Below are 26218 nucleotides of genomic sequence, written 5' to 3' on the forward strand. Positions count from 1 at the left end.
CCCCCGCAGGGGCTCCTCCGACGACCGGTGCGCTGGAGAGGAGGTCGACGGGACCGGTGACGGCTGGTGCGAGCGGAGTGAAGGGAGCTGCAGTATCTGCTGGAGGAGCGGGAGCGGTGGCTGGTGCGAGTGGAGTGACGGGAGCTGCAGTATCTGCTGGAGGAGCTGGAGCGGGGCCGCATGGTGGCTGCCTGGTGGCTACGGCTACCGCTAGGCCGCATGGCAGCCAAGATGGCCGCCCAGAGGTCGGAGGGTCGGCGGGGTCGAAGGGCAGGCCGGGCGTGGCCAAGGAGAGGGTCGGGGTGTCGAGCTGGGCGGAGGCAACCGCCTCCCAGGAAGAGGAGATGGCGGAGCTGGCGATGGTGTCTGGGAAGCGCCCCCTGGAGGGTGGAGGTCCGGCGAGTGTTCCGGTGCGGCGTCAGCGGCCGGGGGAGGGGGTGGCGGCCTTCGGACGCTCCCTGCCCCTGGTGGCTGAGATGGGGACTACGGGCGAGTCGGAGGAGCTGGAGTTGGAGGAGTCGATGGATTCGGTGGAGTCGGTGACGGAGAGGCGGACCGCAGGACGGGGGAGTCGCCCCCCTCCTGAGCAGATTGCTGGATGGGATGTGGACAGTTTGAAGCGGACTATGGGCATGGATTAGTGGGTTACTGGTGGTGGGTTTGTGTAATTAACTGTGTAATAGTGATGTAAGTGGGTGGGTGGGTTTGGGTTTGTGTAATTAACTGGGTGATAGTGATGTATTGTGTTATGGGGTTGTTTTTGGCTGGGCCTGCGTGTCCGAGTCGTTCTCAAAGGGGCATTGTGCCCGTATGTTGCAGCCTTTCTTTTTTCTCTTTTTCTTTTTCTCTGCTTTCTGAATTCTTCATGTTCTGGCTGTAACTATGCTTTGTATATTTTGATCTGGTATGAATAAACTTCAATACAAAAAAATCTGTTCTTATCAGTTTAATATCTGATACGTCCTCTACCCGAGGACCATATATTAATCTGATTTTTGGAACAGGGAGACGGAAGAGGGGCTTGCTCCGTCCGCTCCACGCATCGACCCGGTATTGCAGCGACTCCGGGAACGGTGCACATTCCTTTGACTGTGTAAGAAAAGAACCAACCCAGTGGAACTGACTTGACTGACTGACTGACTGACTGACTGACTGACTGACTGTGATGAAATCCTCCTTAGCAGAGCAGACGCAGCAGCAGGAGTCCTTGCCAGGTGTTTTGGCCAACCGCGCCACCTCCCTTTTCGGCCCCTTTTGGGTTTTCCCGCCCTTTTACTCTTTTTTTTTTTTTTTTTTTTTTTACACATTTAAATTTAAAGGGGATGTTGATACTGCCGTCTTGTTGCCACTGGGCAACGCCTCGGAGTCACCCTCACGTCCACGACCGGCGCCGTTCATGCTCTCCGTCCGGCGTGCCCTGTGGCAGCCATCGCTCGGGTTTCTCTTCATCTCGTACAAATCTTTCGCCTTTTACTAAAGATTTCCGTGGAGGGGAACTGCCCCGAGTTTACGGTATTTTTGGAAGCTCTGCTTCGGCGGAGCTGCACCTGCCTGTCCAAAGTCAAGCGTCGTGGTGTTTTGTTTTGCGGCGGCGGCGGTCCGCTTTTGCTGGCCCCGCCTCCCCCCGTAACCATGTGAGCGCGGGGGGCGTCGCTAGAGGGGCCGCCGCACCCCGTGCAGTTGTGGGGTATCGCTTCTCGGCCTTTTGGCTAAGATCAAGTAGCAGAGATAGCGATGGTGGCCATTGAAACATGGACGGGGATCCCGAAGTTCGGAATTCGAATCCTGGTGCCGGTGGAGAGAAGGCAGATGATGACTCGGGAGGTTTTTGGAGCGAAGATCGTGAAGGAGATATTTCAGGTGACGGACAAGGAGGTGCTGTGCCTGCAGGGAGCGGTGGATGGGACCTGTTTTGACGTGACCTTCCGGACGTTGGCGGGGATGAATGAGGCGTATCGGCGGTGGACTACGACGGCGGGGAAAGCTGTGGCGGCGGGGATGTGTGCGGCGAAGTGGGGCGCGACCAACACTGTCATCGTGCAGGTTTTCAACCCCCACGTGCTGTTGGATGATGTCTGGAGCTTTCTGGAGCGGTACTGCGTGGACCTGTCTGATGGGCAGCGGATCTTGGACTCCAATGGATTTTGGACAGGGAAGTGGAGTTTCATTGCGGGCTTTCGTTCGTCGGGGGGTCGTGTGTTGCGGCCTCCCTACGCGTTTGCTCTGGGACCTGACCGTGGGAGAGTGTTCATACCGGACTTGCCAAGTGAGTGCTGGGGGTGTGGGGGTGTGGGGCATTTACGTGGGGAATGTAATGTGAAGTCATGTTTGCGTTGTGGGGCTGTGGGGCACGTGGTGAAAGACTGTACTGAGTTGAAGGAGTGTGTTTTGTGTGGGGGGACTGATCATTTGTTTGCTGGGTGTGCTAAACGGCGCAGTTATGCTGGGGTGGTGACTGGCGCTGTGGGGGCTCCTGCTCTTGGTACGGGGGCTCCCGCGGTGTCGGGTGAGGGGAAGCAGAGGCCTGCAAAGACGGTGCCGGTGGTGGAGAAGACGGGGTCCGGGAGTGGAGTGTTGGTGCCGGTGCCTGCTGTGTCTGCTGGTGGTGTGGTGGCTGGGCCGCAGGGTAGCCAGGTTGGCTGCTCGGCGGCTACGGCTACCGCTAAGCCGCATGGCGGGCAAGATGGCCGCCCGAAGGTCAAAGGTGCGGCTGGGTCAGAGGTCGTGGCTGTGGGGAAGACGGTGGAGTCCAGCTGGGCGGATGCTTCTGCTTCGCAGGAGCAGGAGATGGTGGAAGTGTCGGCGGCGGCGGGGGCAGTGAAGCGCCCTCTAGTGGATGGGAGGGCAACGGCAGGTCCTGTGAGTCGGCAGAAGTTGGAGACGACGGTGGCTGTTTCAGAGGGGGCTCCGCCCCCGGTGGTCGGAGGTGGAAGTGCACAAGGGCCGGGGAGGGAGGAGAGGCCGCCCCCTACTGTTCAGGTGGGGGGTTGGGACGTGGAGAGCGTAAAGCGGGCGATGGGTTTGGGTTGATGTGTGTTGAGTGATGGGGTTGTGTATCTGTGTCTCTGTGGTTGTGGGTGTGCTGGTTGGATGTATGGGGTGGATTAAACAGGTGTTATGGGTGGGTAAGATTTTTTGTGTATCCTGTAAGATTTTTTGCATGTACATGTGTGTTTTTCGCTGTGTTTGGCCGGGCCTGTGTGCCTGGGTCGTTGTGTTGTTATGTGTTATTGTTTATGGTGGCAGCCTCTAGTCTAGCTTAAATTAACTTCCTTCTGTATCTTTTGTGTGTTGTGTGTATTATATGTATATCTCCTGTGTGTTGTATTTTCAAGGCTGCTTCGCTCTGTTTATGTTCAATAAAAAAAAAAAAAAAAAAAAAAAAAAAAAAATCTGTTCTTATCAGTTTAATATCTGATACGTCCTCTACCCGAGGACCATATATTAATCTGATTTTTGGAACAGGGAGACGGAAGAGGGGCTTGCTCCGTCCGCTCCACGCATCGACCCGGTATTGCAGCGACTCCGGGAACGGTGCACATTCCTTTGACTGTGTAAGAAAAGAACCAACCCAGTGGAACTGACTTGACTGACTGACTGACTGACTGACTGACTGACTGACTGTGATGAAATCCTCCTTAGCAGAGCAGACGCAGCAGCAGGAGTCCTTGCCAGGTGTTTTGGCCAACCGCGCCACCTCCCTTTTCGGCCCCTTTTGGGTTTTCCCGCCCTTTTACTCTTTTTTTTTTTTTTTTTTTTTTTTTTTTTTTTACACATTTAAATTTAAAGGGGATGTTGATACTGCCGTCTTGTTGCCACTGGGCAACGCCTCGGAGTCACCCTCACGTCCACGACCGGCGCCGTTCATGCTCTCCGTCCGGCGTGCCCTGTGGCAGCCATCGCTCGGGTTTCTCTTCATCTCGTACAAATCTTTCGCCTTTTACTAAAGATTTCCGTGGAGGGGAACTGCCCCGAGTTTACGGTATTTTTGGAAGCTCTGCTTCGGCGGAGCTGCACCTGCCTGTCCAAAGTCAAGCGTCGTGGTGTTTTGTTTTGCGGCGGCGGCGGTCCGCTTTTGCTGGCCCCGCCTCCCCCCGTAACCATGTGAGCGCGGGGGGCGTCGCTAGAGGGGCCGCCGCACCCCGTGCAGTTGTGGGGTATCGCTTCTCGGCCTTTTGGCTAAGATCAAGTGTAGTATATCGTGCACGCGACGGGAAGGCGATGGGGACGTTGGGTCCATTACGTTTGAGGAACACGATCCGCTTTGTGGTTCCGGTGAGCAGAAGGAAGGACATGAGGAGAGAGGACTTTTCGGACAAGGTGTTGCTGGATATTTTGGATTTGGGAGTGCGGGAGGTTCTTTGTCTGCAGGAGTATCGGCCTCAAGGTACGTTCGACGTTACTTTTCGGACGGAAATGTTTTTTGAAATGGCGAAGAAGAGGATTACAGAGAAATTGCATGTGGATTTATTGAGGAGTATGGGGCTTTTTTCATCTGAGACTCATGTTTTTGTGCATATGTTTAATCCGTTCGTGTTGGAGGAGGACATTGTTGCTTTTCTGGGGAGATACTGTGTGGATGTGCGGGAGGGTGCGAAAGTGACTGACTCGAGGGGTTTTTGGACGGGAAGGAGACGTTTTAAAGTTCGCTTTAAAGTTGGTGCTTCGCCTCCCCAGTCCTTCGCTTTGGGGCCGGACAGGGGATACTTGTTTGTTCCTGGGAGGCCGGGGGGTTGTTGGAAGTGTGGGGAGAACGGGCATGTGAGGGAGGACTGTACTGTGACCAGGTGCCGCCATTGCGGCTCAACGGAGCACATGGCGGCAAAATGTTTGGCGCCGAAGACATGCAGCCTTTGTGGGTCTTCGGAGCATTTGTTTAGAGCCTGCCCAGGTCGGAAGAGCTATGCTGGGGGTCCAGAGAGTACTAAGGGTCCAGGTCCAGTGGAGGAGCGGTCGGCTGCTGGAAGGGGGTCCCCTATGCCCCCACGGGGGACTCCTTCGATGGTTGCTGATCCTGGGCGAGATGGTGGCCATGTGGTGGCTAAGATGGCCGCTAATGAGAACCAGGTGGTGAGTGTGCATGGAGCTGCTGCTGGGAGGCCCTCTGCCCCCCCCCCGGAGGTTTCCCCTCAGTGCGCAGCTCCTCAGGCTGTTGATGTTGTTAGCATGTCTTCTTTTAGGCCTCTGGCTGCTGCCCCATCGGCTGTGGCCAGAGAGATGAGGTTGGGCGGTACAGCGAGTTCCCCTGGACCTGCGGCTGTTGAGCCCCAGGCTGTGGTCGAGGAGACGGTTTCAGATGGTGTGGTGAGCGTTTCGACAGAAGGGGCTTCACCTGTGTCTTGGTCCGATTGCCCCTTCGATGAGGAGGAGGTAATCACCGGAGTGGTGCCAGCTGCTGTGAAGAGGTCCTTGGAAAATGGTAGCCAGGAGGGGGCGCCGTGGCGTCGTCTCCGGTCGTGCACGGTGCAGTCGATGTACCAGTTTACTGCTCCCCTGTCGGATGACAGCGATGACATGGAGGACGATGGGGCCGGGACCAGTTCTGTGATGGTGTCTGGAGGCGGGGCCTCACCGGCTCTTCTTCTAGGGTGGGACGAGGACAACTTGAAAGCGACGACTGGCATGGTTGCTTCAGGCAAAGATGATTCCTTTATTTGAGCTGGCTTGATCTGTGTTTGGTGATGGGGTTGTGTTTTTTAGTTGGTTTGTGAATGGGCTAAATAAAGTCTGTGGGACACGGTACAGCCCTAGTACGTATAATATATGAAAAGATGACCGTTTGGATTTTCTGTGCTAGTTGTGTGACCTAGTTTGGTTGTTTGTATGGCTTAACTGTATGGATTTTCCTGTATGGTTTATCTGATCTGCTTATGCAATAAAAAAAAAAAAAAAAAAAAAAAATCTGTTCTTATCAGTTTAATATCTGATACGTCCTCTACCCGAGGACCATATATTAATCTGATTTTTGGAACAGGGAGACGGAAGAGGGGCTTGCTCCGTCCGCTCCACGCATCGACCCGGTATTGCAGCGACTCCGGGAACGGTGCACATTCCTTTGACTGTGTAAGAAAAGAACCAACCCAGTGGAACTGACTTGACTGACTGACTGACTGACTGACTGACTGACTGACTGTGATGAAATCCTCCTTAGCAGAGCAGACGCAGCAGCAGGAGTCCTTGCCAGGTGTTTTGGCCAACCGCGCCACCTCCCTTTTCGGCCCCTTTTGGGTTTTCCCGCCCTTTTACTCTTTTTTTTTTTTTTTTTTTTTTTTTTTTTTTTTTTACACATTTAAATTTAAAGGGGATGTTGATACTGCCGTCTTGTTGCCACTGGGCAACGCCTCGGAGTCACCCTCACGTCCACGACCGGCGCCGTTCATGCTCTCCGTCCGGCGTGCCCTGTGGCAGCCATCGCTCGGGTTTCTCTTCATCTCGTACAAATCTTTCGCCTTTTACTAAAGATTTCCGTGGAGGGGAACTGCCCCGAGTTTACGGTATTTTTGGAAGCTCTGCTTCGGCGGAGCTGCACCTGCCTGTCCAAAGTCAAGCGTCGTGGTGTTTTGTTTTGCGGCGGCGGCGGTCCGCTTTTGCTGGCCCCGCCTCCCCCCGTAACCATGTGAGCGCGGGGGGCGTCGCTAGAGGGGCCGCCGCACCCCGTGCAGTTGTGGGGTATCGCTTCTCGGCCTTTTGGCTAAGATCAAGTGTAGTATCTGTTCTTATCCACTGGGATTACCCGAGGCAGCGATGGTGGACAAGTTGGCCGAGATGAAGGGGATACCGAAGCAGGCGATCCGGTTCCTGATCCCGGAGGAGAGGAGGGCGGAGATGGACCGGGCTGGATTTGGAGAGGTTGTTCTCAAGGGCGTGTTGGGATTATCGGGAGCCGAGGTGCTGTGCCTGCAGGACTACCCGGAGAAGGGGTGGCATGACGTCACCTTCAGGACGGAGGAGGACCTGCGCGTCGCCTATGGGAGGGGGTATGGTGACGCTCGGGTTACGGGGATCAGGCGCGTGGAGTGGAATTCGATCAACACGGTGGTGGTGCAGGTGTTCAACCCGCACGTGCTGGGGCAGGACTTGCGGTGGTTCCTGAGCCGATATTGCAGCGTGGTGTCACAAGGGGAGAAGATCTTGGATGCCAACGGATTTTGGACTGGAAAGTGGAGGTACAGTGTGCGTTTTCGTATCTCTGCGGAGGGTCGCCAGCTGCGGCCTCCGCATTTGTTTGCTCTGGGGTCGGATCGAGGGAGGGTGTTTTTGCCGGACTTGCCGACTGTTTGTTGGGGATGCGGGGAAGAGGGACACTGGAGGAGTGATTGTGTTGCGCAGCGGTGTGTTCGTTGTGGGGCGGTGGGGCATGTGGTGAAAGACTGTGGGGAGAGAAGGGAGTGTTCACTATGTGAGGCTAAGGATCACCTCTTTTTGAGGTGCCCTAGGAGACAGAGCTATGCGGGAGCGGTGGTGGGGTTATCTGGTGGTGGTGGGAGGGTTTCTGTTTCCCACACAGGGGCTCCTTTGGTGACTGGAGAGTTGGAGCGGAGGTCGACTGGACTAGCGGTGGCTGGTGCGAGTGGAGTAAAGGGAACTGCAGTGTCTGCTGGTGGAGCGGGAGCTGGGCCGCATGGTGGCAGCCTGGTGGCTACGGCTACCGCTAGGCCGCATGGCAGCCAAGATGGCCGCCCAGAGGTCGGAGGGACGGCGGGGTCGAAGGGCAGGCCGGGCGTGGCTATGGAGAGGGTTGGGACGCTGAACTGGGCGGAGGCAACGGCCTCCCAGGACGAGGAGATGGCGGAACTGGCGATGGTGTCTGGGAAGCGCCCCCTGGAGGGTGGAGGTCCGGAGAGTGTTCCGGCGCGGCGTCAGCGGCCGGGGGAGGGGGTGGCGGCCTGTGATCGCTCCCTGCCCCCGGAGGCTGAGTCAGGAACTACGGGCGAGTTGGTGGGGCTGGAGTCGGAGGAGTCGGCGGATTCAGAGGAGTCGGTGACGGAGGGGCGGACTGCAGGTCGGGGGAGGCGCCCCCCCCCCCCCTGCCCAGCTTGCTGGGTGGGATGTGGACAGTTTGAAGCGGACTATGGGCATGGACTAGTGGGGAAGTGCATATTGTGCTGTTTTGGGGGAGGATTAAAGATGGATCTGGGGTTGGGAAAGTGTTGTTTGGGGGATGGGTTTGAGTGTATAATGCCCTTGTTAGTAGGGAGGGTTTTGTTTATCTGTGTGGGTTTGGGGGGAGGCTTGTGGGGATTGGGGGGTTTGTGATGTTCTGCTGTGTGGACTTGGGTTTATGTTTGTTTGTCTGGCCTTCGGGCCTTTTATTTTGGGGGGCCCCCTAGGGGGGCTGGCCCTTGCCCGGGCTAGGTCCCGGTGGCTATTCTGGGTTTGTATTTTTGGTTTTCCTTTCTGGTAATTTTTGGTCGTCCACGGGGGACGTATTTGTATGGTTGTTTAAGCTTTGGTTATGTAATAAACATTATTATGGAAAAAAATCTGTTCTTATCAGTTTAATATCTGATACGTCCTCTACCCGAGGACCATATATTAATCTGATTTTTGGAACAGGGAGACGGAAGAGGGGCTTGCTCCGTCCGCTCCACGCATCGACCCGGTATTGCAGCGACTCCGGGAACGGTGCACATTCCTTTGACTGTGTAAGAAAAGAACCAACCCAGTGGAACTGACTTGACTGACTGACTGACTGACTGACTGACTGACTGACTGTAATGAAATCCTCCTTAGCAGAGCAGACGCAGCAGCAGGAGTCCTTGCCAGGTGTTTTGGCCAACCGCGCCACCTCCCTTTTCGGCCCCTTTTGGGTTTTCCCGCCCTTTTACTCTTTTTTTTTTTTTTTTTTTTTTTTTTACACATTTAAATTTAAAGGGGATGTTGATACTGCCGTCTTGTTGCCACTGGGCAACGCCTCGGAGTCACCCTCACGTCCACGACCGGCGCCGTTCATGCTCTCCGTCCGGCGTGCCCTGTGGCAGCCATCGCTCGGGTTTCTCTTCATCTCGTACAAATCTTTCGCCTTTTACTAAAGATTTCCGTGGAGGGGAACTGCCCCGAGTTTACGGTATTTTTGGAAGCTCTGCTTCGGCGGAGCTGCACCTGCCTGTCCAAAGTCAAGCGTCGTGGTGTTTTGTTTTGCAGCGGCGGCGGTCCGCTTTTGCTGGCCCCGCCTCCCCCCGTAACCATGTGAGCGCGGGGGGCGTCGCTAGAGGGGCCGCCGCACCCCGTGCAGTTGTGGGGTATCGCTTCTCGGCCTTTTGGCTAAGATCAAGAGTGGATCGTTTGGCGATGAGTATAGAGGATGACTCGGTGCCGGCCCTTGTGGTGCGGTTGCGCAACTCGGTAAGGATATCGTTGTTAGGGAGTGCGTCAATAGAGCAGAAGGCGCGGTTTGGGAGGGTATTTGTTATGTCGTCGGTTTTAAAGACGGTTTTCGGCCTGGACCCTGGAAAACTATTCTGCTTCCAGGACTTCACGTCAAGTGGATTTGCGGATGTCACATTCCATACGCTGCAGGATTGCTACAGGCTGGCCTCGGAGTGGGAAAAGAAGGTGAGTCATGTTCTCCTGGGCGGCTTAGGAATAAGGTGTTTGTACATGCAGGAGCACCTCCCCCTGGTGGTCCACATGTACAACCCTTATGTGGAGGACCGGGACGTCGAGGCCTTCCTACGGCGTCATTGCAAGGTGGTGAAGGGCGGGACCAGGCTAAGGGACAACTTCGGCGTTTGGACGGGGAGACGCCGTTACCTGGTCTCGTTCCACCAGGAGCCGGAGGCACCGGGGAAGCTGCGTCATCCGCCGGGGTCGTTCGCAATAGGGACGAACAGGGGGTTCCTTTACTACCCTGGCCAGCCGGAGTATTGTCGGCGGTGTGGAGGACTCGGCCACAGCAAGAGGGATTGTGCGGGGAGCCGCTGCCGCTTTTGTGGCGGGGGTGACCACACGGCGGGTAAGTGCACTGCTCCAAAACTTTGCTCGCTGTGTGGTTCTGACTCACATTTGTTTAGGAGCTGCCCTGCCCGGGCTAAGTCGTATGCTGCTGCGGCTGGCTCGGAGGACGTGTTACGAGAGCAGGAGGAGGTGGATTTGGCGGCAGAGTTGGAGCGGCAGGCGGCGGCGGCGGCTAGCTTGGTAGCTGATAGCTCCCTGGCTACCAAGATGGCGGCGCCCAGTGCGCCGCATGGTTCGGCTCCGGACTCGTCGGCTCCCCCGGAGGTGGGAGGTGGTGTGGCGCCTGGCTCAACTTCCTCTGCTGTGGGGTCCCCGCTGGACGGGAGTGGAACGGCAGGCGAGGAAGCCTCTTTGGAGGCCATCAACGAGACCTGCGGCAGTATCCTCGGTGGAGCGGCTGGTCGTGGTTCGTCGAGCTGGGGCGATTCTGAGGACATGGGAGAGGCCGAGGAGGAGGTCGGGGCGTCCTCACCGGTGGTCGCTGGGATCCCGAAGCATCTCCTGGCTCCGCTGCTGGCGACGGTCTCAGGCGGCACGGGTGCTGGCCTACCGAGGGGGAGAGCGGCTTCAAAGAGAGCGGCGGCGGCGGACGGCCAGCCGGACGGGCGGGCTGGGGGAGGAAAGCTGAAGGCGGTGGGAAGCTCTGGGTCAATGCCGTCCTCCTCACGGCGGGGGTACGGGGGCGGCTGACGGAGGAGACTCCTTCTAAGGGGTTCTTTGCGGCAGCCAGGGCTAGGCAGCAGCGGTCGGCCCTTGGGGCCTTGCAGGGGCCAGCGGGCCTGATTACCGACCGGGGCCAGGTCCTGGCGGAGGCCGGCCGGTTTTATACGGACTTGTTCCAGGACCGGGGTGGTGATGGGCAGGCAGCAGAGGGGTTTTTGGCTGCACTGGACCGGCACTTATCGGGGACGGAGGCCCTCTTCCTGGAGCGGCCCCTGGACCTGGAGGAGGTGGGTGCAGCCATGCGGTCCCTGAAAAGGGGCAGCGCGCCCGGGGGGGATGGCCTCCCGGTTGAGTTTTATGCAGCCTTCTGGCCTTTGGTGGGCCCGGACCTCCTCCTGGTGTTTGAGGAGAGTCTGGTGGCGGGTGTTCTGCCCCCTTCGCTCAGGTCGGGGTTGGTTACCCTTCTATACAAGAAGGGCAGCAGGGAGGATTTGGCCAACTGGCGGCCGATCACTCTGCTGACGGCCGATTATAAAATTCTGGCCAAGACCCTAACTCTTCGTTTGGGGGAGGTGTTGGGGTCTGTGATACACCCCGACCAGACCTGTGGCGTGAGGGGCCGCATGGGCTCCCTGAACCTGGTCCTGGTGAGGGATGTGGTCAGCTGGGTTGAGCAGCGGGCTCTCCCACTGGCCCTCCTGAGCTTGGACCAGGAGAAGGCTTTCGACCGGGTGAGCCACGGGTTTCTTTTTAATGTTTTAAACCGGATGGGTTTTGGCCCTCGTTTTATTTCCTGGGTGCGGCTGCTCTACGCTCAGGCTGGTAGCAGGGTCAGGGTGGGGGGCCATTTGTCGGCCGTGGTTCCGCAGGCAGGGGGGGTTCGTCAGGGCTGCCCCCTCTCGCCTTTACTTTACATCATCTCCCTCGAGCCGCTTTTGTCGGTGCTCAGGCAGGCCCAGCGGTTTGCTGGGGTTCACCTGCCTGGGGGTGGAGGGAGGGAGGCGAGGGTGGCGGCGTACGCAGACGACGTGACGCTTTTCGTCACGTCGGATGCGAGTTTTGGGGTGGTAGCGGCCATTTTGGCAGAGTACGGGAAGGCGGCGGGGGCGAAAGTGAACCCCACTAAGTCTGCCGTAATGGGGTTTGGGAGGTGGGCTGGGCGGGCTGCCTTCCCGGGTGGTTTCCGGGTGGCAGATTGCTTGCGGGTCCTGGGGGTGGACTTTCACCACCAGGAGTCGGCGCAAAGAAATTGGGACGGTTGGAGGGATAGGGTGGCGAGGAGGTTGGGGTGTTGGCGGTCCCGGCCTCTCCCACTGCTGGGGAGAGTGTTGGCTGTGAAGGCCGACATTCTCCCCCGGCTAAACCACCTCGCCTACGTGTTTCCCGTCCCCTTCATAGTGGGGAGGAGGTTGGAGCGGGATGTATTTTCATTCCTGTGGGGGGGCAGCACCGAAATGGTGAGTAGGGTGGAAATGTATAGGGGCATGGCGGAGGGGGGGAGGGAGGTGCCCTGCCTCCCGCTCAAGGCCTTGTCCCTGCATGTTGCGTTTCAGGCCCGGATTGCGACGGGGGTATTTGACCACCCCGCGGTCTTTCTTGCCAGGTTCTGGCTGGGCTTCCCCTTTCGGGAGCTGCGGCCTGTGGACCCCGGGCTCCCGTGGTCCTGGGACCGGCCGGGTCATTATGCAGAGGTCGCCAGGTTTGTGAAAGGGAATGCATGGTGTCTCCGGGGCGGCCTGGTCTTAGACCACCGGGCCCTGTATAAAGAGGCTCTCGCCAGGGGGCCGGGGGCGAGGGCGCCGGGGAGGCCGGGATCTCTGGCTGTGGATTGGAGGGCTTTGCAGCCCTCGTATCTGCGGCGAGGGGGCAAGGACCTGAATTGGTTGTGCGCCCTGGACCGCTTACCGGTCCGCGAGAGGGTCCACAGGTTGTGGGGCAGGGGCCCCCCGTTTTGCCCTCTGGGCTGCGGGGAGGAGGAGACTGCCGCCCACGCGTTTTGGGAGTGTAGGGAGGCGGGGAGAGTGTGGGACCTGGTGGCGGAATGGGTAGGCCGGGGGTACCGTGGCTGGCTCTCCCGGGACCTGGTGGTTCGTGGCGCAGGTTTGGGGACCATCCCGGCTGCTAAGCGGCAGGTCCTGTGGACAATCGTCACAGAGACCAAGAGAGGGTTGTGGGACCGGAGGGTGATGTGCTTGAGGCGTCAGCCCCCGCAGAGTACTGCGGAGGAACTTTTTTTAAAACTCGAGAGCTGGTGCGGTCCGCAGTAAAGGAGTGTTGGGTGGGGAGAGGGGCGGGGGAGGCCAAGCGGGAGTGGGTGGCCTTGGGGGAGGGGGTCTGAGAGGGGTTTGGGTTTTCCTTTTGTTTGGTTTGTTTGGGTTTGGGGATTTAAAAAAGGTATTGGGTTTGGTGTGATTGTATTATGATGTGATGGGACTGATGGACAAAAAAAAAAAAAAAAAAAAAAAAAAAAAAAAAAAAAAAAAAAAAAAACATGTATTGGGCCTGACTGTACAATTGTACTTGTGGGTGTGTGGGATGACTTGTGGGTGTATGAGGGGCGGGGGGATTTTGTGTGCTTTATTCCCCACAGGCTATTGACTGGACTTTGCTTTAGTGCCGCATAGGAGCAACACAAAAAAAAAAAAAAAAAAAAAAAAAAAAAAAAAAAAAAAAAAAAAGGCTGGTGTGGCCTAAAGTGTCTTGTGTTTGTTGATTTTGAGTGATCTTCTGGGTGTTCATTTATGTATTTGTTTATGTATTTGGGTGTTGATATAGCATGCCTGTGCTTTCCTGTGTGGTTTTTGGTTTGGCTTATTGTGATTAATAAAAAAAAAAAATAAAAAAAATCTGTTCTTATCAGTTTAATATCTGATACGTCCTCTACCCGAGGACCATATATTAATCTGATTTTTGGAACAGGGAGACGGAAGAGGGGCTTGCTCCGTCCGCTCCACGCATCGACCCGGTATTGCAGCGACTCCGGGAACGGTGCACATTCCTTTGACTGTGTAAGAAAAGAACCAACCCAGTGGAACTGACTTGACTGACTGACTGACTGACTGACTGACTGACTGACTGTGATGAAATCCTCCTTAGCAGAGCAGACGCAGCAGCAGGAGTCCTTGCCAGGTGTTTTGGCCAACCGCGCCACCTCCCTTTTCGGCCCCTTTTGGGTTTTCCCGCCCTTTTACTCTTTTTTTTTTTTTTTTTTTTTTTTTTTTTTTTACACATTTAAATTTAAAGGGGATGTTGATACTGCCGTCTTGTTGCCACTGGGCAACGCCTCGGAGTCACCCTCACGTCCACGACCGGCGCCGTTCATGCTCTCCGTCCGGCGTGCCCTGTGGCAGCCATCGCTCGGGTTTCTCTTCATCTCGTACAAATCTTTCGCCTTTTACTAAAGATTTCCGTGGAGGGGAACTGCCCCGAGTTTACGGTATTTTTGGAAGCTCTGCTTCGGCGGAGCTGCACCTGCCTGTCCAAAGTCAAGCGTCGTGGTGTTTTGTTTTGCGGCGGCGGCGGTCCGCTTTTGCTGGCCCCGCCTCCCCCCGTAACCATGTGAGCGCGGGGGGCGTCGCTAGAGGGGCCGCCGCACCCCGTGCAGTTGTGGGGTATCGCTTCTCGGCCTTTTGGCTAAGATCAAGTAGAGTGTAGGGAGTAGCGATGGCGAGTACATCCATGTACGGGCCGGCCCCTCAGGTGCGGCTTAGGAATACGGTGAGACTGACGGTGGATGACGTTCGGGAGCTGCGGATGAAGGTCGACTTGGAGTATGTAATGCGGACCGTGCTGGATGGGCTGTTCAAGGTGGCAGTGGAGAAGCTGCTCTGCGTAATGGATTTCCCGGCTGCTGGACTTTTTGATATCAGCTTTTTCGAGCAGGCGGACTGTCTGGAGTTCTTTCGCCATTTTCAGCTGGAGCGGTCGCGGGAGGAGGTGAGGGGCATTTCTATCACTCCTTTGTTTGGACATGCTAGCACGGCGTTGTACGTGCTAATGTACAACCCGTGGGTGGAAGTGGAGGTGGTGGAGGCTTTTTTAAGGCGGTATTGTTCAGAGGTCCGCGGGGGTTTGAAATGCCTGAATCGATTTGGTGTGTGGAACGGGAGGCGCCAGTTCTTCGTGAAATTTAAGGAAGACCCAGACGGTGAGGACGGACTCCTGCACCCGCCGGGGTCTTTCTCCCTGGGGCCGAACCGGGGTTTTCTATCGTACCGGGGGCAGCCGGTGTACTGCAGGCGGTGTGGGGGACGGGGCCACATGAAGGCAGAGTGTACGGGTCCCGGCTGCAGGAGATGCGGGAGCAAGGCCCATGAGGCGAGGGTTTGCCCAATGCCGAAGTCCTGCTCGATCTGCGGAGGTGGGGATCATCTGTTTCGGCAGTGTCCAGAAGGGAGGAAGTCGTTTGCGGCGGTGGCTGGGCGGCAGGAGGCTGTGTTTCGAGAGGTGGTGGCTGAGGAGCGCCTGGAGGAGCGGAGGCCGTCTGTGGGGGACGGGCAGGTCGATGCTGACGGCGGTGTGGGGCCTGTGGAGGACCTGCGCGGGGCACCGGCGTCGCTGGACACGGAGGTGGTGATGCAGCTGTCCTTTGCTGACCGTGTGCCGCTGCCGGATTCCGGGGGGAGTGAGGTGGATGGAGCTGACGGCATTTCGCGCCGGGAGGAGGTAGCAGCTAAGGCTACATGCGGGGGACCGCATGGCCAAGATGGCGGCTCACGTCTTCCTCGGGAGTTGGGCCTGGAGGTGGAGGAGTCGTCTTTGGAGGTGGCGCCACCTGGTGGTGGGGGGTCTGGCCGGTGGAGCGAGGATCCGGATGCCGAGAGGGTCTTCGCGGACTCCTTGCAGCTTGAAGACGTGCAGATGGGGGACGGCCCGCGGGGGGCGAAGAGGCAGGCGGCTGCGGGAGAAGGGACAGGAGGTGCGTCAAAGGTGAAGGTGGTCCCGGCGGAGCTGCAGCAGCATCCGGCGGCGGCTTCGGCGGAGCGGGCCAGTTCGTCTGGGCAGCGGCGGGGGGACGTGCCGGTCATGGAGCAGGCACTTTCCCCTTTCTCGGCGCTGGAGGTGAGCGTGGACAAGCTGAAGGCTGGCGGGGGGGGGCGGCTCGTCGCCCGAGCTGTACTCCTCGTCTGAGGATGGCCGGTCGTCTCCTGGGAGCCCGGAGGTCGTTTCCAGTGGTGGTGAGGAGCGGGAGACGGAGGAGGGGAGCCAGAGCCCGTTGTCGGGACTCCTCAGGAGGGCCGTTTCTACGCGCGACCGGCCTCAGCTGGGACCGGTGTCTGATGGCGGGAGGGACGTCGGCCCTTCTTGACTGTGAGTAGCTGATGGCTTGTTCTTTGTTGTGCTGGACTTGGTTGGGTGGGATGGGGAAGTGTCTGGACTGTGATGGGGACTGTGGTTTTGATGTGCTCTTTGGGATGTGGGTTTTTTCCTGTGTATTGTATGGGGGGGGGGGGGTGGGAGGGGGGGTGTGGGGGGGGGGTTTCGGTGCTGAGGAGGGTGGTGGAGGGTTGTTTTTCTGTTGCAGGGCTGCCTTATAGGGGAGGGGGTGACGGGGTGGTCTTTGCAAGGGTGGGGAGGGGCGGTCCTTGTAGATGGGGCTGGAAATGACTTTTGCCTCCCTTAATGTAAGGGGGCTCCGGGACAAGGGAAAGCGGGCTGTGTTTTATGCCTCCTTGGAGGGGCTGGGGTTCGACTGTTTATTTTTGCAGGAATGCCACCTGCGGGACAGGGGGGATGCGGGTGTGTTTTCAAGGGGATGGGGCAGGGGGCCTTCTGTGTGGGGGGTGGGAAATGCTCATTCTGATGGGGTGGGGGTTTTGTTTGGGTCTTGGGATTTTGTGGTGGAAACAGTGGTCTGTAGTGAGCCGGGGAGGGTTTTGTGTGTGGACTGCACGTTTCGGGGCCTTGATTTAAGGCTGGTGAACGTCTATGCTCCTAGTGGGAGGGGGCGGCAGGCGGGGTTCTTCACTGGGCTCACTCCGCTGCTGACATGTGACAGGGTGGTGGTGTTAGGGGGGGATTTTAACGTGGATGTGCGACGGGGAGTGGGGGCTGGGGAATTGAAGGGGTTGTGTAGGGATATGTTGTTGGTTGACGCCTTTTTGGCTGTGGGTGGGGGGGGGGCAGGGGAAACATGGAGTAACTCCAGGGGGGCGGGGTCGAGGTTGGACTACCTTTTCTTTCCACGGGGGGTGAGCCTGCGGTGGTTCAGGGTGTCCCCAGTGTGGTGCTCTGACCACTGCATGGTTACTGCTGCTGTTCTCGTGGAGGGGTTGAGGCGGGAGAGACCCAGGTGGCGCTTCCCGAAGCGGCTCCTGAGGGAGGCTGGGTTTTGTGAGGCGTATCGGGTGGCCCTCAGAGGGTGGTTGGCGATGAAGTGCCGCTTCTCCTCGAGGGCTGACTGGTGGGAGGGTTGGAAGGAGAGGACGGTGGGGTTTTGCAGGGGTTGGGTGGCCAGTGCCAACGTGGAGAGGAAGAGGCAGGTGAAGCTGTGGAACAGGGAGTTGGAGGAACTGTGGGTGGCGGGTGGGGATGTTGGGGACATGGAGGCAGTGAAGCTGAAGTTGAGGGACTATTTTGAGGAGCGGGCGCGCCGTTTGGGCGTGCAAGCTCGAGTGCGGGCATGGGAGGATGAGAGGCCCTCCAAGTTCTTTTTTAGGACGGTGAGGGAGCGCCAGGTGAGGAGGCATATGGCGGCGCTGGAATGGGAGGGCGGGGTGGCGACGAGAGGGGAGGACATGGCCGAGGTGGCAGCTCGGTACTACGAGGGCCTCTTTACTGAGAGGTGTGGGGAGGAGGGGGTAGTGGGGTTTTTTTTGGATAAACTGGAGGGTAGGCTGAGTGAGGAGCAGCGGGCGGAGCTGGATCGACCTCTGGAGCTTGGGGAGCTGGGGAGGGCCCTCCAGTCCATGAGTGGGGGTAAGTCCCCCGGACAGGACGGGTTGACTGTGGAGTTTTTTAGGGAATTTTGGGATGTGTTGGGGGGTGAGTTGGTCGAGGTGCTCGAGGAGCGGCGGGGGGCGGGGTTTTTATTGGGATCGATGTCAACAGGGCTCATCACGCTCTTGTTTAAGAAGGGGGACGCCAGAGCACTGAGCAACTGGAGGCCAATCACTCTACTGGCCGTCGACTATAAAGTCTTGGCCAAGGCCCTGGCAATGCGGCTGGGGCCGGTGATGGCGTCCGTAGTGGGGGAAGACCAGACGTGTGGGGTGAGGGGGCGGTGTAGTGGGTTGAATTTGGTTTTAATCAGGGACATTACTTGTTGGGCAGAGCAGAGGGGATTGCCACTGGGGGTGCCTAAGCCTGGACCAAGAAAAGGCTTTCGACAGGGTTAGCCATAAGTTTCTGTTCAAGGTGTTGGGGAGGATGGGGTTTGGGGGGGGGTTTTTAGCTTGGCTTGGGTTGCTTTATAGGGGGGCGGTGAGCAAGGTGGGGGTGAATGGGTTTTATTCCAGGGCTGTCCCTCAGGTAGGGGGAGTGAGGCAGGGTTGTCCTCTGTCTCCTCTCCTCTACGTCCTGGTCCTGGAGCCATTGCTGGCTGCCTTGAGGCAGGACTCACGGGTGGCAGGGGTACATCTACCGGGGGGTGGGGGGGCGGAGGCTAAGGTCTCCGCCTACGCGGATGATGTGTCCCTTTTCTTGACCACAGAGCACAGCTTTGATCGGGTGAACGTCCTCTTGGAGGAGTTCGGCAGAGCTTCGGGGGCCAAGGTGAACAGGGGGAAATCCTCGGTCATGTTTTTTGGGAAATGGGCAGGGAGGGTGGATCCATTGGGTGGGTTTGGAGTTACTCCAGATGGCCTGAAGATCCTGGGGTTGCATTTTAAGCGGGGGGATTGTGGGGGTTTTAACTGGGATGACCGGAGGGGGAGGGTGGGGAGACGCTTGGGCCTGTGGAGGTCGAGGTACCTCTCCCTGTCGGGGAGGGTCATGGCGGTCAAGGCGGACCTGCTGCCCCAGTTAAATTATCTGGCTTATGTGTTCCCTTTGCCGTTTTTGTGTGGTAGGAGGTTAGAGCGGGATGTCTTTTCTTTCATTTGGGGTGGTGGGATGGAGAGGGTGGCAAGGGAGCAAATGTTTAGGGGGGTTTCGGAGGGGGGGAGGGGGGTCCCGTGTGTCGCTGTGCGCGTAATGGCGATACACGTGGCGTTCCTCGCCAGGCTAGTGATGGGGGTTTTTGCCCACAAGGCTGCGGTTTTCGCAAGGTTCTGGCTGGGGTTCGAAATGAGGCGGCTGAGACCTTTGTCCAGTACGTCTCCCTGGTCCCTGGTCAGGCCTGGGCACTATGACAGGGTGGCAGATTTTCTGAGGGGGAATGGGTGGTGTTGGGAGGGGGAGGCCGTGCTGGACCACCGGCGCCTGTATACGGGGGTAATGGATAGGAGGTGGGAGGAGGGTGGGACTGGGGAACCCATGGTCAGGGGGATTGACTGGGGGGGCATCCAGCCTCCTGTTTTGTGTGGGGAGGGTAGGGATCTGAACTGGCAGGCGGCTCTGAACCGCCTGCCGGTGAGGGAGCGGCTGCATAGGCATGGGATTAGCCGCACTCCCCTGTGCCCTGTGGGGTGTGGGAGGGAAGAGACTCTGGACCACGCTTTGTGGTCGTGTCGGGGAGCGAGGGACACCTGGGCCATGGTACAGAACTGGTGGGGTGGGTGGGCGGGTCTGCCACTTTCAGCAGATTTGGTGCTACGGGGGCGGGGCTTGGGGGGTTTGCGGGTGGGGAGGAGGGTTGCTTTTTGGGTTTTGGTTTCTTTTGTGAAGTTGGCTCTGTGGGACTGGAGGCAGGGGTGTGTGAGGAAGAGGACCCCGGCACTGGCTCCACGGGTGGTTTTTGTTTGGTTTTTGGGGAGGGTGAGGAGGTGTATTGAGGAGTATGAGGGGGTGTATGGGAGGGACAAGGCGAGGGAAATGTGGGGGGGACTGCCGAGGGTGGGGGTGGGTTAATGGTGGGAGGGATCTGAAGGGTTTGGTTTAAATAAAGAGTGGTGTACTGGTGGTGGGTAGCGTAATTTTGATGACTCTGTGTATGATGTTATGATTTGGTGATTGGTGTTAATAAAGTCGTACAAAAAAATCTGTTCTTATCAGTTTAATATCTGATACGTCCTCTACCCGAGGACCATATATTAATCTGATTTTTGGAACAGGGAGACGGAAGAGGGGCTTGCTCCGTCCGCTCCACGCATCGACCCGGTATTGCAGCGACTCCGGGAACGGTGCACATTCCTTTGACTGTGTAAGAAAAGAACCAACCCAGTGGAACTGACTTGACTGACTGACTGACTGACTGACTGACTGACTGACTGTGATGAAATCCTCCTTAGCAGAGCAGACGCAGCAGCAGGAGTCCTTGCCAGGTGTTTTGGCCAACCGCGCCACCTCCCTTTTCGGCCCCTTTTGGGTTTTCCCGCCCTTTTACTCCTTTTTTTTTTTTTTTTTTTTTTTTTACACATTTAAATTTAAAGGGGATGTTGATACTGCCGTCTTGTTGCCACTGGGCAACGCCTCGGAGTCACCCTCACGTCCACGACCGGCGCCGTTCATGCTCTCCGTCCGGCGTGCCCTGTGGCAGCCATCGCTCGGGTTTCTCTTCATCTCGTACAAATCTTTCGCCTTTTACTAAAGATTTCCGTGGAGGGGAACTGCCCCGAGTTTACGGTATTTTTGGAAGCTCTGCTTCGGCGGAGCTGCACCTGCCTGTCCAAAGTCAAGCGTCGTGGTGTTTTGTTTTGCGGCGGCGGCGGTCCGCTTTTGCTGGCCCCGCCTCCCCCCGTAACCATGTGAGCGCGGGGGGCGTCGCTAGAGGGGCCGCCGCACCCCGTGCAGTTGTGGGGTATCGCTTCTCGGCCTTTTGGCTAAGATCAAGTGTAGTATCTGTTCTTATCAATCGGACTACCCGAGGCAGCGATGGCGGATTTGATGGAGGAGACGAAGGGGATTCCGAGATATGCTATTCGGTACCTGATCCCGGAGGCGAGGAGGACGGAGCTGGATCGGGCAGGGTTTGGAGAGGTCATCTTGAAGGGCGTACTGGGATTATCGGGAGCGGACGTCCTGTGTTTACAGGATTACCCGGCGTTGGGGAGGCATGACGTCACGTTCAAGACGGAGGAGGATCTGCGCGTGGCGTTCGGGAAGGGAAAAGGAGACCCAAGGATCGTGGGAATAAAGCGCGTGGTGTGGAGCGCAGCCAACGTGGTCGTGGTGCAGGTCTTCAACCCGCACGTGTTGGAGCTGGACGTCCGGGGGTTCCTTAGCCGGTACTGTAGCGCAGTGTCACCGGGGGAGAAGGTCACAGACGGCAACGGATTTTGGACGGGCAAGTGGAGGTATAGTGTGCGGTTTCGCTTTTCTGGGGAGGGCCGCCAGCTGCGGCCCCCACATTTGTTTGCGCTGGGGACAGACCGTGGGAGGGTGTTTTTACCGGACTTACCTACTGTTTGTTGGGGATGTGGGGAAGAGGGGCATTTGAGAAGCGAATGTGTGGCGCAGCGGTGTGTGCGTTGTGGGGTGGTGGGGCACGTGGTGAAGGACTGTGGGGAGAGAAGGGAGTGTTCCTTGTGCGGGTCTAAGGATCACCTCTTTTTGAGGTGTCCGAAGAGACAGAGTTACGCGGGAGCGGTGGTGGGGAGAACTGGCGGTGGGGGGGTTTCTGTTTCCCCCGCAGGGGCTCCTCTGGTGACGGGTGTGCTGGAGAGGAGGCCGACGGGACCGCCGGCGGTGGGCACGAGCGGAGGAACGGGAGCTGCAGGATCGGCTGGTGGAGTGGGAGCTGGGCCGCATGGAGGCAGCCTGGTGGCTACGGCTACCGCTAGGCCGCATGGCAGCCAAGATGGCCGCCCAGAGGTCGGAGGGTCGGCGGGGTCGAAGGGCAGGCCGGGCGTGGCTATGGAGAGTGTCGGGGTGCTGAGCTGGGCGGAGGCAACGGCTTCCCAGGAAGAGGAGATGGCGGAGTTGGCGATGGTGTCGGGGAAGCGCCCCCTGGAGGGCGGAGGTCCGGAGAGTGCTCCCGTGCGGCGTCAGCGGCCGGGGGAGGGGGGTGGCGGCCTTTGATCGCTCCCTGCCCCTGGTGGCGGAGTCGGGAACTACGGGCGGTTTGGTGGAGCTGGAGTCGGACGAGTCGGCGGATTCGGTGGAGTCGGTGACGGAGAGGCGGACCGTAGGACGGGGGAGTCGCCCCCCTCCTGCCCAGCTTTCTGGGTGGGATGTGGACAGCTTGAAGCGGACTATGGGCATGGATTAGTGGGTTGCTGGTGGTGGGATTGTGTAAGTGCGGGTGTTTTATGGTGTGTGGGGAGGATTAGGGATGTTTGTGTGTGGGTGGGTTGGGATTGAGTTATGGGGTTTGTTTTTGGCTGGGCCTGTGTGCCCGAGTTCTTTTCTATGGGGCGTTTGTGCCCGTATGTTGCAGCCTTTCTTTTTTCTCTTTTTCTCTTTCTGTGCTTTCTGTGTTCTTCTTGTTCTGGCTGTAACTATGATTTGATAATGATTATGATTTGGTATGAATAAACTTCAATATAAAAAAAATCTGTTCTTATCAGTTTAATATCTGATACGTCCTCTACCCGAGGACCATATATTAATCTGATTTTTGGAACAGGGAGACGGAAGAGGGGCTTGCTCCGTCCGCTCCACGCATCGACCCGGTATTGCAGCGACTCCGGGAACGGTGCACATTCCTTTGACTGTGTAAGAAAAGAACCAACCCAGTGGAACTGACTTGACTGACTGACTGACTGACTGACTGACTGACTGACTGTGATGAAATCCTCCTTAGCAGAGCAGACGCAGCAGCAGGAGTCCTTGCCAGGTGTTTTGGCCAACCGCGCCACCTCCCTTTTCGGCCCCTTTTGGGTTTTCCCGCCCTTTTACTCTTTTTTTTTTTTTTTTTTTTTTTTTTACACATTTAAATTTAAAGGGGATGTTGATACTGCCGTCTTGTTGCCACTGGGCAACGCCTCGGAGTCACCCTCACGTCCACGACCGGCGCCGTTCATGCTCTCCGTCCGGCGTGCCCTGTGGCAGCCATCGCTCGGGTTTCTCTTCATCTCGTACAAATCTTTCGCCTTTTACTAAAGATTTCCGTGGAGGGGAACTGCCCCGAGTTTACGGTATTTTTGGAAGCTCTGCTTCGGCGGAGCTGCACCTGCCTGTCCAAAGTCAAGCGTCGTGGTGTTTTGTTTTGCGGCGGCGGCGGTCCGCTTTTGCTGGCCCCGCCTCCCCCCGTAACCATGTGAGCGCGGGGGGCGTCGCTAGAGGGGCCGCCGCACCCCGTGCAGTTGTGGGGTATCGCTTCTCGGCCTTTTGGCTAAGATCAAGTGTAGTATCTGCGCTTGCCAAGAAGAAGGCGATGTCACTGGGGGTGGGTGCTTGCACCCTCCGGCTGGAGTTTCCGGTGGATTTAGGTGTGGAGGTGACCCGTGGCTTCGTGGCAGAGAAGATCCTGAGGGATGAGCTGGGGCTGTCTGGAAAGGAGGTCCTGTGTCTGCAGGCTGCTCGGCCGCCTTTTCAGTACGAGGTGATGTTTCGGGAGGTGTCCTTTCTGCATGCGACGATGAGGCGATGGCAGGAGATCCGGAAGCGGGATGACGACAACGTGCTGTGGAAGTGCGGTTGGGAGTTTGGAGAGGAGATGTACACGGTGGTGATCCATGTCTTCAACCCGCACGTGCTGGAGAAGGACATCAGGTCGTTTTTGGAGAGGTATTGTAGCCGGATTACTGAGGGGGAGAAGATCGTGGACGAGTTTGGATTTTGGACGGGGAAGAGGAGGTATCGAGTGACGTTTCATCTGCGGCCGAATGGAGAGTGGATGATTCCGCCTCATGAGTTCGCGTTGGGGGCAGACCGCGGCAGGTTGTTTGTGCCTCAACTGCCGAACACTTGCTGGACTTGTGGACAGCGTGGACATTTGCGGGGTGAGTGTAAGGCTAAGCCGTGCTATCGGTGTGGGACTGTGGGGCATTTAGCCAATGTTTGTAAGGCTGCAAGGACTTGTAATTTGTGTGGGAAGGGGGACCATTTGTTTGTGTCATGTCCGAAAAGGAGTAGTTATGCTGGGGTGGTGGCTGGTGGGTCTATTGCTGTGTCTGGTGGTGGTGGGAGGCAGGTTGCTGGGGGTACTGTGTTGCAGGTTGTTGCCCCGGCTCCCAAAGTGGTGCCGGTGGCAGTTTCGCCTGTGTTGGAAGGACCTGGAGGGACTGGAGGCACGTTGAAGGATGCGCCGCATGGCCGCCAAGATGGCCGACTGGGAGACAAAGGGATGGGGAAGCACATGGCTGCCATGCAGACGGTGGGAGGAGTCGCTGCCGAGGTGGAGAGGAAGACGGTTGGAGATTGGGCGGAGCATACCGAATCGCAGGAAGTGGAGATGGCAGGTATGGCGGAGATGGCTGGGAAGCGCCCCCTGGAGGATGGGGGTCCGGATGACACTCCGGTGAGGCGTCTGCGGACGGGGGCGTTGGTCCCCGGTCCTTCGTCGCCCCCGGAGGCCGGGCCTGGTACTGCGAGTGGTCAGGTGGTGGTGGAGCCGGACGGAACGGATAGCTCGGCGGGCTCTGTGCGGGAGGTGTTGCCTGCTGGGGGGGTGGTTTCTCCCACCCCCCCTGCCCAGCTGGTGGGATGGGATGTGGACAGCTTGAAACGGACTTTGGGTATGGAATAGTCGGGTCCTGGTGGTGGGGAGGAGAAGTGATGGGGAGGTTGTGTTTGTGCTGGGTTGATGTATGTTTTGTGAGGGTTGGGGTGGATTAAAGTTTGTGGGTGGGTTGGTTTTTGCTGTGTTTGGCCGGGCCTGCGTGCCTGGGCCCTTGTGATTATGTGTTATTGTTTATGGTGGCAGCCTCTAGTCTAGCTTAAATTAACTTCCTTCTGTATCTTTTGTGTGTTGTGTGTATTATATGTGTATCTCCTGTGTGTTGTAGTTTCAAGGCTGCTGTGCTCTGTTTATATTCAATAAAAAAAAAAAAAAAAAAAAAAAAAAAAAAAAAATCTGTTCTTATCAGTTTAATATCTGATACGTCCTCTACCCGAGGACCATATATTAATCTGATTTTTGGAACAGGGAGACGGAAGAGGGGCTTGCTCCGTCCGCTCCACGCATCGACCCGGTATTGCAGCGACTCCGGGAACGGTGCACATTCCTTTGACTGTGTAAGAAAAGAACCAACCCAGTGGAACTGACTTGACTGACTGACTGACTGACTGACTGACTGACTGACTGTGATGAAATCCTCCTTAGCAGAGCAGACGCAGCAGCAGGAGTCCTTGCCAGGTGTTTTGGCCAACCGCGCCACCTCCCTTTTCGGCCCCTTTTGGGTTTTCCCGCCCTTTTACTCTTTTTTTTTTTTTTTTTTTTTTTTTTTTTTTTTACACATTTAAATTTAAAGGGGATGTTGATACTGCCGTCTTGTTGCCACTGGGCAACGCCTCGGAGTCACCCTCACGTCCACGACCGGCGCCGTTCATGCTCTCCGTCCGGCGTGCCCTGTGGCAGCCATCGCTCGGGTTTCTCTTCATCTCGTACAAATCTTTCGCCTTTTACTAAAGATTTCCGTGGAGGGGAACTGCCCCGAGTTTACGGTATTTTTGGAAGCTCTGCTTCGGCGGAGCTGCACCTGCCTGTCCAAAGTCAAGCGTCGTGGTGTTTTGTTTTGCGGCGGCGGCGGTCCGCTTTTGCTGGCCCCGCCTCCCCCCGTAACCATGTGAGCGCGGGGGGCGTCGCTAGAGGGGCCGCCGCACCCCGTGCAGTTGTGGGGTATCGCTTCTCGGCCTTTTGGCTAAGATCAAGTTCGGTTGGGATCTATTTCGAGTAAGCGAGAAAATGACGACAGCAGGAAGGAGTGGGCCGGCCAGTCAGGCGCGGCTAAAGTACACGGTGCGGTTGGTGACGGAGGATTTGGCGGAGGTGAAGGCACGGGTGACGCCGGAGTACGTTATGGATACTATCTTGGTGGATTTTATGGGGATTTCTTTGGATCGTTTGCTTTGTCTGCAGGATTTTTCTTCAGTTGGATTTATGGATTTGAGTTTTAACACGTTGGCGGATTGCACCTTTTTTTTCGGGGAGTTCAATCGGAGGCGCACTGAAGACCAGGTGAGGGGCTGTTCACTTATTCCTTTGTTTGGCCATGCGTTCACCCCCCTGTACATTCACCTGTACAATCCCTGGGTGCCGCTGGAAGTGGTGACTGCGTTTTTGTCGAGGTACTGTGGGGCCGTTAAGGGGGGGTTGAAATGTCTGAACACGAGGGGGGTGTGGAATGGCAAGCGCCAGTTTCTGGTGAAGTTTAAGGAAGACCCGGAGGACCCTGGTTCCTTTCTACACCCCCCTGGGGTTTTTAGCCTGGGCCCGGATAGAGGCTTCCTGAGCTACCCGGGGCAGCCTGTCTACTGCAGGCGGTGTGGGCAGAGGGGGCACACGAAAGCGGACTGTTTGGGGAAGAACTGCAGGCGGTGTGGGACACAGGGGCACTTTGCGAGGGACTGTGCGGCGCCGAAGACGTGCAGCCTTTGCGGGAGCGGCACGCACCTCTTCCGGGAGTGTCCGACCCGGAGGAGGACGTTCGCGGAGGTGGTGGGGGACGAGGACCAG

General features: G+C 57.4%; 11 non-coding genes and 8 pseudogenes across 11 annotated transcripts; all 19 read left to right on the forward strand.

The window, feature by feature from the left end:
- The first annotated feature begins 891 nt into the window (after nt 1-891).
- Nucleotides 892-1084, forward strand: LOC121683769. The gene has a single exon (XR_006022905.1). It is a non-coding gene; the product is annotated as a U2 spliceosomal RNA (small nuclear RNA).
- Nucleotides 1085-1429: 345 nt separating this feature from the next.
- Nucleotides 1430-1543, forward strand: LOC121681622. The gene has a single exon (XR_006022218.1). It is a non-coding gene; the product is annotated as a U5 spliceosomal RNA (small nuclear RNA).
- A 1797-nt stretch (nt 1544-3340) lies between these two features.
- On the forward strand, nt 3341-3545 carry LOC121684114 (annotated as a pseudogene).
- Nucleotides 3546-3899: 354 nt separating this feature from the next.
- On the forward strand, nt 3900-4013 carry LOC121681627. Its single transcript, XR_006022219.1, has one exon. It is a non-coding gene; the product is annotated as a U5 spliceosomal RNA (small nuclear RNA).
- A 1837-nt stretch (nt 4014-5850) lies between these two features.
- Nucleotides 5851-6054, forward strand: LOC121684143 (annotated as a pseudogene).
- A 357-nt stretch (nt 6055-6411) lies between these two features.
- LOC121681631 lies at nt 6412-6525 on the forward strand. Its single transcript, XR_006022221.1, has one exon. It is a non-coding gene; the product is annotated as a U5 spliceosomal RNA (small nuclear RNA).
- A 146-nt stretch (nt 6526-6671) lies between these two features.
- On the forward strand, nt 6672-6783 carry LOC121684566 (annotated as a pseudogene).
- Nucleotides 6784-8455: 1672 nt separating this feature from the next.
- Nucleotides 8456-8636, forward strand: LOC121683896 (annotated as a pseudogene).
- Nucleotides 8637-8984: 348 nt separating this feature from the next.
- On the forward strand, nt 8985-9098 carry LOC121681637. Its single transcript, XR_006022222.1, has one exon. It is a non-coding gene; the product is annotated as a U5 spliceosomal RNA (small nuclear RNA).
- Nucleotides 9099-13426: 4328 nt separating this feature from the next.
- On the forward strand, nt 13427-13619 carry LOC121683873. The gene has a single exon (XR_006022934.1). It is a non-coding gene; the product is annotated as a U2 spliceosomal RNA (small nuclear RNA).
- Nucleotides 13620-13973: 354 nt separating this feature from the next.
- On the forward strand, nt 13974-14087 carry LOC121681643. Its single transcript, XR_006022223.1, has one exon. It is a non-coding gene; the product is annotated as a U5 spliceosomal RNA (small nuclear RNA).
- Nucleotides 14088-19670: 5583 nt separating this feature from the next.
- On the forward strand, nt 19671-19852 carry LOC121684159. Its single transcript, XR_006023049.1, has one exon. It is a non-coding gene; the product is annotated as a U2 spliceosomal RNA (small nuclear RNA).
- Nucleotides 19853-20200: 348 nt separating this feature from the next.
- On the forward strand, nt 20201-20314 carry LOC121681646. Its single transcript, XR_006022228.1, has one exon. It is a non-coding gene; the product is annotated as a U5 spliceosomal RNA (small nuclear RNA).
- A 146-nt stretch (nt 20315-20460) lies between these two features.
- LOC121684394 lies at nt 20461-20591 on the forward strand (annotated as a pseudogene).
- A 1539-nt stretch (nt 20592-22130) lies between these two features.
- On the forward strand, nt 22131-22305 carry LOC121683922 (annotated as a pseudogene).
- Nucleotides 22306-22653: 348 nt separating this feature from the next.
- LOC121681655 lies at nt 22654-22767 on the forward strand. The gene has a single exon (XR_006022230.1). It is a non-coding gene; the product is annotated as a U5 spliceosomal RNA (small nuclear RNA).
- A 146-nt stretch (nt 22768-22913) lies between these two features.
- Nucleotides 22914-23006, forward strand: LOC121684760 (annotated as a pseudogene).
- A 1556-nt stretch (nt 23007-24562) lies between these two features.
- Nucleotides 24563-24768, forward strand: LOC121684168 (annotated as a pseudogene).
- A 355-nt stretch (nt 24769-25123) lies between these two features.
- On the forward strand, nt 25124-25237 carry LOC121681657. Its single transcript, XR_006022231.1, has one exon. It is a non-coding gene; the product is annotated as a U5 spliceosomal RNA (small nuclear RNA).
- Nucleotides 25238-26218: the final 981 nt, after the last annotated feature.

Source organism: Alosa sapidissima, chromosome 1 (assembly GCF_018492685.1).
Source record: "Alosa sapidissima isolate fAloSap1 chromosome 1, fAloSap1.pri, whole genome shotgun sequence".
NCBI lineage: Eukaryota > Metazoa > Chordata > Actinopteri > Clupeiformes > Clupeidae > Alosa > Alosa sapidissima.